Genomic DNA, 12,472 nt, shown 5'->3' on the forward strand with positions numbered 1-12,472 from the left:
CTTATCTGCTGGTTCCTTAGTCACCATCTTCCCTTCCAGGTGAGTATGCATAGAATGAGATGAAAAGAAAAACAAAAACAAAACAAAAAAAGACACTGGTGCAATCTAGTCAAGTTTTGGCAAGTGAGTGTGCTCAGCACCCTTGTCAGTTTTCAGCACAACATGAGGTCATGGGGAGCACTGGACTCAAAACACAGTTGAAACAGAGTAGATGGTGAATTTCTAGCCTGATGGCTCCCAAACCTATTCTTTCTTGGCCTCCCTTTGAAGTCCTGCAAAAAAATAAGGTTGATGAAGGAATCCTTTCATGCTCCCCAGGCGTCAGGAAACCTACCATAACACCTCCCACATTCTGCGCCTTTTCAGAATCCGCCTAAGGAAAGCAGACACACACATGCCCCTTAGAGTCCTCCATCACGGTGTGGGCCTTTCATTTCACAGTCCTCTTCAAAGTGTTATTTGTGAAGCTTAAAATATGTGAGCTTTCAGGGGGAGGAGACAAGTGCTCTGGAGAAAATAACACACCAGGATAAGCCACATCACATTGTTTCTTCTGGGACACATTTTGTTCTGGGAAAATGTCCTAATCACCTCTGAGTTTAGTGTTACTGTGTATATCACAGCACTGTGCCTGGGAAAATACAATGACATTTTGTGTGATGACATTGTAGTGAAATAATAGCTCTTCGGTACCATAAGCAGCAGATTGACATGCAACATCTATTAGAAATGGTGAGTGTTGAGTATCTAACGTATTAAATAGCTCTGTGTACAGGATTGGTTTCATGGCAGGGGGGCAGATTTCATAACCTATGGTGTGATACAAATTTTAGCACAATTCCAATTGCTTTATCCCAATATGAACAGTAGACATGTGGCTTGTTAGGAAAACAGTACAAAACAGTATACAAAGCACAGTCTTGGGTCACAAAGACCTAAATACGGGTAAAAGCCCCATGATTTATGAGTTCTGCACCTTTGGGTGAGTCACTTAGCTTCTCTGTATTTTAGTTTCCTATTTTACAAACAGGCAAAAGGAGAAGAGGGAGGCAGAGGATGCGATGGTTGGATGGCATCACCAACTAAACAGACATGAATTTGAGCAAACTCCGGGAGATAGGGAAGGACAGGGAAGCTTGGCATGCTGCAGTCCATGGGACTGCAAAGAGTCAGACACAACTTAGCAACTGAACAACAACAAATAATGTCTCTTTCATATAATTTTTCTCCTGTAATGGTGAAATCTAATAATGTACAGCCCGTGAAATATGCTAAACAATTAATGGTCATCATTGCTCTTGTCATTGTCATGGTGAAATGATTAACAAATGTGCAGCATCTTACAGAACTGCTTCCCTAACATCTCTTTCTCACCAGCATTAAATCTACCCTTACACACAGGGAGAACAAGACCATGGCAGGCCCTTAACATTCTCATGACTGTTAAAGGCACTTTGACTTTCCCTGCAGACTGCTGACAAAAATATAAAGAATGAGAAACATATAAGCTGTTAGGATTTATGTGCTATGAACATTCATGGTCTCAAGAAATCCATTTCCTTACTTTATAGGCAATTGTGTTTAATTACTGATATAACACCCTATAATCAAAACTTGAAACTCCTGTCCATCAGAAATTCCAATTTTTTTTTCCTTCAAACATTGTATATTAATTTTATATTACTGCTGTAACAAATGACTGCTGACTAAGAGACAACACAAATTTTTTATCATAAAGTTCTGTCAATCAGAAATCTGACACAGGTCTCAGTGAACTAGAACATTTGCAGGGCTCCATTCCTTCTAGAAGTTCTAGGGTTAAGTCCATTTTCTTCCTTTTTAAATTTCTCTAAAAGCCACCCACATCCCTTTGGCTCATGGCTCCATTCTTCTACCTTCAAAAGCAGCAACATTACTTCTCTGTGACCATACTTCTGTTGTCATATTTCTTTTTCTAATCCCCTTCTGCCTCCCTCTTTCATGCTGAAGAACCCTTATGATTATGTTGAGCTCACATGGATGATCCAGGATAACCACTCTGTTTTAAGTCATCTAATTGGCAACTTAATTGTATCTGCTTCCTTAATTTCCCTTTGACATGTAATCTTACATATTCATAAGTTCTAAGTATTAAGATAAGGACATTTTGGGGGTAGCTATTTTTCTGCCTACTTAGTTTGGCATTAGATCTTTTTCCAAGAAAAGAAACAATCACAAAGGACCAAGTTTTGCCATCTACCCTCATAAACATAGAGAGAAGGCAATCTATACATTTAAGAATCAATTATGTGTCAGTCACTTTACATTTGTAAATTCAACCTCAGGACAGAACCTTTATGTGGACTAGAAGGATCTGCCTACTTCTCTCTCCCTATTTATCTAACACTAGTGTGGACCTTCAGAGAACACATATAAATTCTGAGACTCCAAGAAAAAAAGAAAATGTTATGAAAGAACAGAAATCACAGAGTTTGTGACTGACAAGGCTGAAAAACATTTAATTTGATATATTATTTCTAATATTTATCAATCAACATATACTCCCCTGTTCTAAATACTTTTTTACTTTTACGTATGATTTCATTTCTTAGCAGAACTCTAATTGACAGTATTATCTGTGTGTCAGAGAAAAAAAATTAATTTCCACAGTTAGGAACATTGTTCAAAGACACACACAGGTAGTTTGCAGAACTGAATTTGAACCCAGTTTGTGTGTGTGTTAGTCGTTCAGTCATGTCTGACTCTTTGTCATCCCATGGACTGTAGTCCCCCAGGTACCTCTGTCCATGGAATTTTCAGGCAATAATGCTGTAGTGGGTTGCCAATTCCCTGCTCTAGGGAATCGTCCCGACTCAGGGATTGCACCTGAGTCTCCTGCTTTACAGGCAGATTCTTTATCATCTGAGCCACCAAGGAAACCCCTGAACCCAGTTGGCCTTGAAAATGCATTCGGAGAGAGAGCAAGGTGGCAGAGCAGGAAGACCCTGAGCTCACCTCCTCCCACAAACATGCCTGATAACACAGAGAATAACTTTCCCTGAGAATAACCTGAAGAGTAGCAGAACAGCTCTTCTACAACCAATGATATAAAACACACACAGAGACTGGTAGGAGAAGAGGAATGACTTAATTCAGATCCACACCCCCAGCAGGCAACCCACAAGCTCGAATTTCTCTAAAAAGTGAGAGATTCAGACCCCATATTGGGCATCCCAGTGCTGAGGTCTGGCACGAGGAAGAAGAGTGCCCTGATTGACTTTGAATATCAGTGAGGCTTACTGGAAGCCTTTAGGAAATTGAGACTGCTCTTAAAGGCACACACACAGACTTACTCTCTCCCAGTGCCAACGCAGAGATAGCAGACTGAAAAGTGCCTGGTGCTTTGTCTGGAATGCCTAGCTGCCCCAGCACTCCACTTGCCCCATATCAAGCTTCTGTTCCAGTCCCTCAGCCCAAGGCAGTGACTTCCAGCATGCCCCAGGAGAATCAGTGGTTCACATCAGGCTCCAGCTCTGGCCCCACCCACTGCCCAAGCAGTGGTCACCAGCAAACCTTAAACTCCAGCCTGACCTGGGCGCTATCTCCAACCCCTTCCACCTCTTCCTGGATCCAAATAACACCCTCCAACACAAGGACCCTGGAACACTCCAGGAAAAGCCTCAGCCTATGCTCTTTTTAGCTCCAACTCTTCCAGAAGAGCCACTGGGCATATGCAGACTGCATACATAAGGATACTCCTTCAAGAGCATAATAGATAACTGCTTTGTCTGATTTCACAGAGAAAGTGAAACAAAAGAAGGAAGACAGAAATATATTCCAAACTAAAGAACAAGATAAAATCTAAGAGGGGGGGGGGCGGGGGGGGGAACCTAATGAAACTGAGATAACTAATTTACTTGACAAAAAATTCAAAATGATAGTCATAAGAATTCTTACTGAAATCAGAATTGAGAAATGCAGTGAGAACTTTAAGAACTAGAAAATGTAAAAAAAGAATGGATCAAAGCTAAAGAGTACAATAACCTAAGTGAAAATCACATTAGAAAGAAGAAACCAAATTAGACAATCCAGAAGAACACATAAATGGACTGGAAGACAGGATAGTAGAAATCAGGACAGCAAAAAGAAATAATAATAATGAGGATAAGGGCCCACTGGGACAACATATAATATACTAACATTTTAATTATAGGATTCCAAGAAAGAGAAGAGAGACAGAAAGTGTCCCCTTCCCTGAAGAAGAAATGCAGGTCTAGGAATCACAGAGAGTCCCGAATAAGATGAATCCAAGGAGGCCCACACCAAGACATATCATAATTAAAATAGCAAAACTTTAAAGAGAAAATTTTAAAGGCAGCAAGAGCAAAACAGAAAGTCACATAGTAGGGAGTGTCCATAAAGCTATAAGTTTATTTTTCTTCAGAAATTTTATAGGCCAGAAGGGAGTGGAATGATTTATTTAAAGTTCTTAAAGACGGGGGAGAAAAAAAAAAAAAACAATCTACAACCAATGGTATGACCCAGCAAGGTTATCATTCAGAATTGAAGAAGAGGTAGTCCTTTTCCCAAAAAGACATGTAGATGGCCAGCCAGCACATGAAAAGATGCTCCCCACCACTAATCATCAGGAAAATGCACATCAAATCCAGTGTGAAATATCACCTCACACTTGTTAGGATGACAGTAGTCAAAAAGACAAGAAATAACAAGTATCAGAGAGATATGAAGACAAGGGTTCCTAGTACACTGTCAATAGGAATGTAAATGTGTAAATTGGTGCAGCTGCTATGGAAAACAGTATGCAGGTTCCTCAAAAAAATTAAAAATAGTACTACCATGTGATCCAGCAATGCTACTCCGGGGCAAACATCTAAAGAAAATGAAAACACTAATTTGAAAAGTTAGTTTTAATTTTTATTGCAGCATATTTACAATAGCCAAGATAACAGAAGCAACCTAAATGCTCATCAACAAACAGATGGATAAAAAAGATATGAGATAGATGTACACACACTGGAAAATTATGTGCTACATAAAAGAATGAAATCTTATTATTTGCAACACATATAGACCTGGAGGTTATCACAGTTAGTGAAAAAAATCAGACAGAGGAAGATAAAAAATTGTTTTCACTTATATATGGAATCTAAAATGGAGAAGGCAATGGCATCCCACTCCAAATCTTGCCTGGAAAATTCCGTGGACGGAGGAGCCTGGGCTGCAATCCATGGGGTCGCGAAGTGTCGAACATGACTGAGTGACTTCACTTTCACTTTTCACTTTCATGCATTGGAAAAGGAATGGCAACCCACTCCAGTGTTCTTGCCTGGAGAATCCCAGGGACAGGGGAGCCTGGTGGGCTACCGTCTATGGGGTCACACAGAGTTGGACAAGACTGAAGTGACTTAGCAGCAGCAGCAGCAGAATCTAAAAACAAAATAAATGAACAAATACAGCAAAATAGAAGCAAACTTACAGAGAACAAGCTAGCACTGAAAGGGAAAGGGATAAAAAGAGAGGCAGAATACATGAAGGGGATTAAAAAGTACAAACTGCCAGCTATAAAATAAAATAAGTCAGAAGGCTGGGTTGTACATCACAGGGAATATGGTCAACATTTTATAATAACTTTGTATGGTTTGCCATCTGTGAAAATATTAAGTCATTATGTTATATATCTAAAACTAATATAATATTTTAAGACAAATATACCTCAATTTAAAAAAGTGAAAGTTGCTCAGTCATGTCTGACCCTTTATGACCCCATGGACTATGGAATTCTCCAGGCCAGAAAATTGGAGTGGGTAGCCGTTCTCTTCTCCAGGGGATCTTCCCAACCCAGGGATTGAACCCAGGTGTCCTACATTGTAGGCAAATTCTTTACCAGCTGAGCCAGCAGGGAAATCCAATTGAAAAAAGTATGTATTAAATCATTATAGAAACTGTCTCCCATATGTTCAGTCACAGAGCATCTATTGAAAACCAACACTTGAAAGGATCTGAATTCAAATTTAAAACAACATATTGAAGCCAGATCAGAATCATTGTTTAGTCCTCCAATGATGATTTCACTGAAGGAGAAAATCCTTTGGAAAGGTAAGCATAGGATGTTCCCAGGGAAAAACAGGACACTGAGCCCAGCAGAGTAGAGGGAGACGTGCATTTGGGAAGAGTTGATGGCTGAAATATGTGGAGGAGGAAGGACTAGATTACCAAAAAGACAACGGTGTGAGTAGAGGCTCAGAGATGTCAGTACCAGTGCAACATGAAATGCAAGAAAGAAAACGCAATGGGACAGGTAGACAGAGACCAAAACATTTATGTCTTTGAAGGCCGTGCAAAGAGTTGAAACATTCTGAGCAGAGAACAAATATGACCAGGTTTATAGTTAAAAAGAATGTTGGGGCTCAAGAGTGTGGAGTTATATATATATAATATTATATATATATATATATATAATATAATTGTGACTGATTTGCACTGTTGTATGGCAGAGACTAACACAACTTTTTAAAGCAATTATCTCCCAATTGAAAGAAAAAAAGAATGTTGAGTATTTGTGATTGGGTGGAATGGGGACTAGATGCCTGATAGAGACCTATTAGCCTGATGCCAGAGCCTAGAGAAGAAGTGGTAAGACTTGAGCTAAAATTAATTAGTAGTGATAAAGAGAAGGGACCAAGCTGAGAATCATCCAGGGGGTTTTAGAATTTCAGCCGCTGAATCAAGCTGCCTCCTCCTGAGAGATTTGGGATGCTGTGTTCCCTGGATAAATGACAACATCCGTGAGCAGCTTGGTACCTGTGGTGAGGCACATTGAGGTGACCTTGGAGGTCCCCTTTTCTCCGAGACTCAAATTGAATTGCTCTGAAGTGCCAAACTTCCTCCTCAGAGGAATAATTGAGAGCCTGTCTTAGTCTTTGCAGCAGTGCTCAGCCTTTCTGGAAGAAGATTCTATTTTCCAAATGAAGTCAGTAAAAGTTCTTATGGCATTTAATTCATGTCCAAGATGGAAACTCTAATGTTCTCATTCTCTCACTGAATTGCACACAATTCATAGTGTTTTTGTCTGGCTGTTCAGGGAGAAAAACATCATTGGATTTCCCTGTTATAGAGGGGGTGGAGAAGGCATAGAGATCAACCTAAGTATATTTTCACATTTTCTTGCTAATTACTTGACAGTGTTTCACAGATGGATAAAGATTTTACTGAAAAGGACAAGGTTTATCCTTTGGCCGAATAATGAACCTACCATTTTAGAATCTCTCTTAACGTCTATAGATTTAATCATGATCTCATTGCACAATAAGGATTTGATGAGTGACTTATTCAAGGAGCAAACATGTTTTTGCACCCTTCTGTGAAAGAAACTCTGAGGGAGCTATTGACTAGTTACATGCCTGCACATACATGTGGCTCAGTCTCTCTTATCTCCAGTTCATCCTCTATCAGTTCAGTTCAGTCACTCAGTCGTGTCCGACTCTTTGCGACCCCATGAATCGCAGCACGCCAAGCCTCCCTGTCCATCATCAACTCCCAGAGTTCACTCAAATGCATGTCCATCGAGTCCATGATGCCATCCAGCCATCTCATCGTCTGCAGTCCCTTTCTCCTCCTGCCCCCTATCCCTCCCAGCATCAGTTTTTTCCAATGAGTCAACTGTTTACACGAGGTGGCCAAAGACTGGAGTTTCATCTTTGGCATCAGTCCTTCCAATGAGCACCCAGGACTGATCTCCTTTAGGATGGACTGGTTGGATCTCCTTGCAGTCCAAGGGACTCTCAAGAGCCTTCTCCAACACCACAGTTCAAAAGCATCAATTCTTTGGCAATCAGCTTTCTTCACAGTCCAACTCTCACACGCATATATGACTACTGGAAAAAACATAGCCTTGACTAGATGGACCTTTGTTGGCAAAGTAATGTCTCTGCTTTTGAATATGCTGTTTAGGTTGGTCATAATTTTCCTTCCAAGAAGTAAGCTTCTTTTAATTTCATGGCTGCAATCACCATCTGCAGTGATTTTGGAGCCCAGAAAAATAAAGTATGACACTGCTTCCACTGTTTCGCCATCTACTTCCCATGAGGTGATAGGACCAGATGCCATGATCTTAGTTTTCTGAATATTGAGCTTTAAGCCAACCTTTTCACTCTCCTCTTTCACTTTCATCAAGAGACTCTTTAGTTCCTCTTCACTTTCTGCCATAAGGGTGGTGTCATCTGCATATCTGAGGTTATTGCTATTTCTCCCAGCAAACTTGATTCCAGCTTGTGCTTCTTCCAGCCCAGCATTTCTCATGATGTATTTGCATATAAGTTAAATAAGCAGGGTCACTATATACAGCCTTGACATACTACTTTTCCTATTTGGAACCAGTCTGTTGTTCCATGTCTAGTTCTAATTGTTGCTTCCTGACCTGCATATAGGTTTCTCAAGAGGCAGGTCAGATGGTCAGATATTCCCATCTCTTTCAGAATTTTCCACAGGTTATTGTGATCCACACAATCAAAGGCTTTCACATAGTCAATAAAGCAGAAATAGATGTTTTTCTGGAACTCTCTTGCTTTTTCCATGATCCAGCAGGTGTTGGAAATTTGATCTCTGGTTCCTCTGCCTTTTCTAAAACCAGCTTGAACATCTGGAAATTCATGATTCACATATTGCTGAAGCCTGGCTTGGAGAATTTTGAGCATTATTTTACTAGCATGTGAGATGAGTGCAATTGTGTGGTAATTTTAGCATTCTTTGGCATTGTCTTTCTTTGGGATTGGAATGAAAACTGACCTTTTCCAGTCGTGTGACCACTGCTGAATTTTCCAAATTTGCTGGCATATTGAGTGCAACACTTTCACAGCATCATCTTTTAGGATTTGAAATAGCTGCACTGGAATTCCATTACCTCCACTGGCTTTGTTCATAGTGATGCTTCCTAAGGCCCACTTGACTGTGCATTCCAGGATGTCTGGCTCTAGGTGAGTGGTAACACCATCATGATTATCTGGGTCATGAAGATCTTTTTTGTACAGTTCTTCTCTGTATTCTTGCCACCTCTTTTAATATCTTCTGCTTCTGTTAGGTCCATACCATTTCTGTTCTTTATCGAGCCCATCTTTGTATGAAATGTTCCCGTGGTATCTCTAAAATTCTTGAAGAGATCTCTAGTCTTTCCCATTCTTTTCTTTTCCTCTATTTCTTTGCACTGATCACTGAGGAAGGCTTTCTTATCTCTCCTTGCTATTCTTTGGAACTCTGCAGTCAGATGCTTATATCCTTCCTTTTCTCCTTTGCTTTTTGCTTCTCTTTTCACAGCTATTTGTAAGGCCTCCTCAGACAGCCATTTTGCCTTTTTGCATTTCTTTTCCATGGGGATGGTCTTGATCCCTGTCTCCTGTACAATGTCATGAACTCCATCCATATTTCATCAGGCACTCTATCTATCAGATCTAGTTCCTTAAATCTATTTCTCACTTCCACTGTATAATCATAAGGGATTTGATTTAGGTCATACCTGAATGGTCTAGTAGCTTTCCCTACTTTCTTCAATTTAAGTCTGAATTTGGCAATAAGGAGTTCATGATCTGAGCCACAGTCAGCTCCCAGTCTTGTTTTTGCTGACTGTATAGAGTTTCTCCATCTTTGGCTGCAAAGAATGTAGTCAATCTGATTTAGATGTTGACCATCTGGTGATGTCCATGTGTAGAGATTTCTCTTGTGCTGTTGGAAAAGGGTGTTTGCTATGACCAATGCATTCTCTTTTTTTTTTTGACCAATGCATTCTCTTGGCAGAACTCTATTAGCCTTTGCCCTGCTTCATTCTATATTCCAAGGCCAAATTTGCCTGTTACTCCAGGTGTTTCTTGACTTCCTACTTTTGCATTCCCGTCCCCTATAATGAAAAGGACATCTTTTTTGGGTGTTAGTTCTAAAAGGTCTTGTAGGCAGAACCGTTCAACTTCAGCTTCTTTCACTGTTACTGGTTGGGCCATAGTCTTGGATTACTGTGATATTGAATGGTTTGCCTTGGAGACGAACAGAGATCATTCTGTCCTTTTTGAGATTGCATCCAAGTACTGCATTTCAGAGTCTTTTGTTGACCATGATGGTTACTCCAATTCTTCTAAGGGATTCCTGCCCACAGTAGTAGATATGGTGATCATCTGAGTTAAATTCACCCATTCCAGTCCATTTTAGTTCGTTGATTCCTAGAATGTCAACATCACTCTTGCCATCTCCTGTTTGACCACTTTGCCTTGATTCATGGACCTAACATGCCAGGCTCCTATACAATATTGCTCTTTACAGCATCAGACCTTGCTTCTATCACCAGTCACATCCACAACTGAGTATTGCTTTTGCTTCAACTCCATCCCGTCATTCTTTCTGGAGTTATTTCTCCACTGATCTCCAGTAGCATATTGGGCACCTACTGACCTGGGGAGTTCCTCTTTCAGTATCCTATCATTTTGCCTTTTCATACTGTTCATGGGGTTCTCAAGGCAAGAATACTGAAGTGGTTTCCCATTCCCTTCTCCAGTGGACCACATTCTGTCAGACCTCGCCACCATGACCCGCTCATCTTGGGTGGCCCCACACGGCATGGTTTAGTTTCATTGAGTTAGACAAGTCTGTGGTCCATGTGATCAGATTGACTAGATTTCTGTGATTATGGTTTCAGTGCGTCTGCCCTCTGATGCCCTTTTGCAACACCTAGCATCTTACTTGGGTTTCTCTTACCTTAGACATTTGGTATACCTTCACGTCCGCTCCAGCAAAACGCAGCTGCTGCTCCTTACCTTGGACGAAGGGTATCTCCTCACAGCCACCACTCCTGACCTTGAACGTGGAGGAGCTCCTCTCTGCTCTCCTGCACCCATGAAGCTCCTTACACGTGGGGTTGCTCCTCTGGGCCACTGCCCCTGACCTCAGGGGTGAGGTAGGTCCACTCGGCCACCACCTCATAAAACAGTATGATATGAACTAATGTAGCAAATATAATGACAGGAAGAAATGATTCACCAGAGGTATACCTAAAGCTTCAATACTGGACAAGGTAAAGTTTGGAAGAGAAAGTTTGATTAAAATAGTATTGTACAGAAAGGGTCAAGGCAGCCATTTTCTGTGCAGAGTTTATTTCTGTGTAAGAGAGGATAAATCCCCTTGTAGGGGCAGAACACATAAACAGTAGGCTGGAGAATAGAACATTCCATGAAGAAACAGGGAGCTATGGGTCTTCACTAAGGTGTGACATTATTCCTAATAAAATAAATCATCAATGTCATGATCACTCAGTCATTTCTGAGTCTTTGCAATCCTATGGACTATAGTCTGCCAGGCTTCTCTGTCCATGGAGTTTTCAGGCAAGAATACTGGTGTTGGTTGCCATTTCCTCCCAGGGGATCTTCCCAACCCCAGGGGTCAAATTCTTATCTCCTGTATTAGCAAGCAGAGTCTTAACTACTGAGCCACCAGGGCAGCCCAAAGAGATAGAGACAAACATCCACAGTTCTTTTTGGAAAGAGTAGAAATAATAATAAGATTAGCAACCTGCATTTGTTTAGCGTTTTCGATATGCCAAGTGCCATGCTAATGCTCCCCCTAGAATGATTTTAATTTTAGTCTTCACAATACTTGTTACTTGTTTCCTTATTTTACCATAAGAAAAATGAAGCTTTGTGAGATAACATGCTTATCACATGCTTAATAGTGTTGCACAGCTATTGTATTAACAGAAGTCAAGTTGGCATTCTGCTGTCTAACCCTATATAAAGTCTAATGTCAGCTGATCCTATAATTCAACACTTCAGCCATCTCCTCCACTAAGCTCAAAAGACTAAACAGTTTCTTCAAATGATCCATAAATGTCCAAGTAAGTATACACAGTACCATGTGCAGTAGGGATGAAGATGGAACTTAGGCAAGAGAATCAGTAGAATTGGACAATGCCCAAAATCAAATGAAAAAGGACCATCTTAAAGTTTCCCTCTACTCCTTAGTGAGGAGCTGTGTGAAAAATGGTAACATAAAATTACTTAGACTTTGTATCTGTGTAGTATATGAATATGCAGCAAGAAAAAATATTTTAAAATAGATACATGAAGCCAGATCTTATGGTTAGAAGCTTATACCTTTGAATATTTGCGGGGGCATTGTATGGACAGTTGGAGGAGGAAATGGCAACCCACTCCAGTATTCTTGCTTGGAGAATCCCAGGGACAGAGGAGCCTGATAGGCTGCCATCTACGGGGTTGCACAGAGTGGGACATGACTGAAGTGACTTAGCAGCAGCAGCAGTATGGATAGATAGTAAGGAAAGAAAATGGTCAATCTCATGTCTTTACCTGATGAGGACTTAGAAGGGAAGAAGAAATGATAAAACTTAAGTACTTACAAACCATCAATCACAAAGGAAATCAACTCTGAATATTCATTGGAAGGACCAATGCCAAAGCTGAAGCTCCAATATTTTGGCCAC

Source organism: Capricornis sumatraensis, chromosome 1 (assembly GCF_032405125.1).
Source record: "Capricornis sumatraensis isolate serow.1 chromosome 1, serow.2, whole genome shotgun sequence".
Classification (NCBI taxonomy): Eukaryota; Metazoa; Chordata; class Mammalia; order Artiodactyla; family Bovidae; genus Capricornis; species Capricornis sumatraensis.